Source organism: Quercus suber, unplaced genomic scaffold, assembly GCF_002906115.3.
Source record: "Quercus suber isolate HL8 unplaced genomic scaffold, Cork oak 2.0 scaffold_26, whole genome shotgun sequence".
NCBI lineage: Eukaryota > Viridiplantae > Streptophyta > Magnoliopsida > Fagales > Fagaceae > Quercus > Quercus suber.
In genome coordinates this window covers 925,712-929,796 of record NW_027069491.1, presented here as the reverse complement: position 1 = coordinate 929,796, position 4,085 = coordinate 925,712, and positions in this window count along the sequence as shown.

The following is a 4,085-nucleotide window of genomic DNA, read 5'->3' as shown; positions in this document are numbered from 1 at the left end:
CATCACACAATTCACATAGACAACTAGCAAGACCCCATGTGATTTGAATAAATGCAGTCCATATAAAACTTTAGCACCAAGCGCCACACAGCACATGCTCTGGATCGCAATGTGAAAATTCTATTTTTGGTAAACTAAAATTCAATTAAAAATAAATCAACTTATAAAATGTTTATCAAAAAAACTTATAACCCAATTGATACATTTTGACATTTTTGAGTGAAAGGAAACCAAATTATTACTATCAAGCACTTCTACGACAAACTTTTCATCAAATATTATAATGGGCTTTCAAATTTGCCAACTTTGTGCTAGTTCTAGGCCATACTAAATTTCTACTTTTTCTTTTTTTTATAAAGGAGAAATATATCTATAGTTTTATATGCCTTTATTTAGTTTTTTTTTTTTTTTTTGAGAATCTTATACTGCTTTTATTTGGTCTCAATTTTCTTTTAACTTTTACATACTAATAAAAGCTATAATATGCCTAAAATATGGTACATTAATAATTTGCATTAGCTAAAATACTAACTCACAATGAACATTAATATTTCCTTTAAACCCATTAAAAAAGTATAAAAAGTATGTATATATATATATATGGTTGGGTTTAAGTTATATCAGCTGTAATTCTAAGCAATGTTACATCACTCAATAACTTATTAATGAATTTATATTTTGAAAATTTCACCGTTAGATTACATCTTCTATATGTTCTAAACATGCATATCAATTTTCATTTTAATCGGATGTTATTTACCATTCGATCCATAAACTCATCTTTTATACATTATTTTAAATTACAAAAACTTGAATTTATACAATTGATAGATGACATGATTATTGGGTAGTGTAACATTATTTAGGGTTATACTAGATGTAACTTGAACCCAACTCATATATATATATATAAAGAAGAAACGAAGCAGTATTTCACTATGTTGTGGCCATATTAACATGCCAATCACATGGCTATTGTTTATGCTTCTGAGATTATCACTACGCTATTAGCACACTTAACAACAATCAATTGATTCCTAAAGTTATTAATGATTAATGATCACCCATGCTCCTGTAACGTAACGTTAATTAAAAAAAATTATAAACAAAGTCAAGTCGGCAAGTATTGTATGTTAATTTGATTTTTTTTTTTTTTATTCTAAAAAAGAAAAAAATTTACATTTTTTCCCTCTTTCCGCGTCAAGTTTCAAATTTGACTGAGATTGTTTCTCTTTTGGCCTTTTCAACTCGGTATAGCAATAACAGAACATTTCCTTCGTAAGTTTGTTTTATTCTTTCTTCCAATTGCCCATTTAACCTTTACATTAGTAATATGCTTAACTTTTTTGGGGGGTAGTAATTTACCTAAATTAAATGAGAAATGATCTGCTTATGCAATCATAATCACAAATTCGTACTTCAACAGTTTTTTTTTTTTTTTTAGAAGAAAGACTTCAACAATTAATCAGTATTTAAACGTTACGAAAATCGGTATTCACTGAATCATTAGTATTATTTAAATAAACTCACTATTCCTATATATAAATACCATTCCTGCTTGATTGGCTCTTAGAAAGGAAAAAAAGAGTCAACCTCGTATTTCTCTATATATATATATATATATATTATAATATAAGTAAATAAGCAGAATTTTCTTTAAAGAAAAGTTTCCCTAATCTATTAAATAGCAAAAATTTAACTAAATATCCACGTATAGCTCTAAAAATATGAACATCCGCATATAGCCATATAGCCTTCTTATGTGAGTTCATAAAAAAATTGAATGAAATGATCATAAGGAAGGAAATTAAGGAATAGAATCAAATTAAGTAATTTTTTTTTTAATGTTTTTTAATAAATGAATGCATAATAGGTAATCTTGTTTGAAAGTAACATAGAGGAAAATGAATAAAATTATTTTATAAAAATATTATTATTAGACCTCTATTTTTAAATAAATGACTGAATATATGAGAGTTCTTTGAGAGTTTTAGTAAAAAAAATGATTAAATCTAATTTAATTCTCTCAAATTCCTCTCAATTTTTTGGGGAATGAAAATTTTTAGATTTTAAATGAATAAAGAGGAATGAGTATTTTCTCATACTCATTTCATTGTCTCCAATTAAAACGCTCAAATAAGAGAATAAATATTCTAAAATTAATTTTTTTTCATTTATTTCCATTGTCTCTTCCTCCTACCAAACAAGCTAATAATATAAATATTTTTTGNTTTTTTTTTTTTTTTTTTTTCTCTTCCTCCCTATTTTACCTCCAACCAAACACGCCCTTTCTCATTATATTCATTTTTCTTTTTCTTTTTTTGCTAAACAATCTCGTCACATTCCTAAACAATATAATGTTGTATTCTTATATTGAGATTACATTAATGTAAAATTATAATAATATAATATTACAGTGTAATGAAACATCACGGTGAACTAAACGTCCCCTAAATGTACTAAGTGGTTAAGCCATTACACATGGCGTAACTCTACAAAAATTACATATTTCATAAAGGGTAAATTTCTCTTAGATCAAATTATTAGAAAACAATATGATTAGAAAACAGTACTATTTCATTCTAAAAAAAAAAAAAACCAACAACAACAACAACAACTATTTATGTCATTAATTAACATTATTGATGATTGTGTCAACTAACCTAATTAATTCATACTTATATGGTATTTTTTTTTTCTCTCTCTCCCTCTTATTTTTTATTGGCTCTCAAAAAATAAAAAATAAAAAATTATATTTTTTTAAAAGACTAGGGAGATTACAGTGGATTTATAATATATTTATTTATTCTTTCCATCAAAAGGGAGGTGGAATTGTGACTTGTGAGATTGTTACCTTCTTTTTTATGGAAAATTCTTAAGTACTTCCAAAATAGGAAGAAATTGTGCTACATTCTACATCTTCACATATTTATGCATGAATTTTATTGAATAAACCCAACAATAAATGTGAGAGGATGAAATACTATTTTCCATAATAAGAGAGTATTTAAGATTTACTCGTTCTTTATTCCTTCTACAGAAGTGGCATTATCTTGTTCTTTTTTAATTATATTGTTCTTTTTTTAATCATTGGTCTGATTGGAACAATTTCCTCTCCAGGTCCTCTCTGTCCTTCATGTATATCTGGCTTCTCATATGGTTTAGTGCAACAAATTACGGAGTATTCTTTCCAATAGCATTGCAATGCCTAAAAATAACATCTGCACGTCGTTGAAAACAATGTACTTCAAGAACCTGCTTTGGTTTTAACTTCCCCAGTCTCAGGAGGAAATAGGTAAGTAATTTTTTTTCTCTAACTATTTAGTTAGTTGGCCCGGTTTGCAAACAATATACATTACTAACACCTCGAGTCTTAGAAACTCGAATTTTGCGCTCAGACCTCGACTTTTTGAGGGTCGATTTTCATCATTTGACGTGGCTTAATGCCACGTGGGACCCACATAGATCTCGAGTTTCTGAGACTCGAGATCTGCATGGCAGCCACGTGGATGACACACAGATCTCGAGTCTCAAAAACTCGAGATCTATGTGGATCCCACGTGGATCTCGAGTGTCAGAAACTCGAGATGTATGTGCACCTGTCCAGTCCCATCCGGTCATGTCACTGACAGGCAGCCTGCTTCTGGTGTGAACTGGCCTGGCGTGAAGTTGCTGGAGTTTCCTGGCGTGAACTACTTTATTCTCTGCCAAAACTTAAGCCCGTGACTTCTTTATGTCACTTGGCTAAAGCTCCAACAGGAATTACTTCTCTCTCAACTCATCCTCTCTTACTCTGCATTACTCCTCTCTCAACTCTCATACTCATTCTACAAAGCAGAACAATATTTTTCTCTTAACTCTCATACAAACTGATCGTTGTAGTCTCCCTCTCTCCCTCTCACTCTCATACAATCCAGTAGTGCATTTGCACATCCTCATGTCAGGTAATGGTCTCCTCACTCTCTTGTTGGTTGTTTAATGTATGTATAACTGCTTTAGAAAGTTTTGCTTGTATTGAATTTGTCATGACATTTCCTAATAAAAATATTTGTTCGTAGTAACCAGTTAAATATATATATATATAT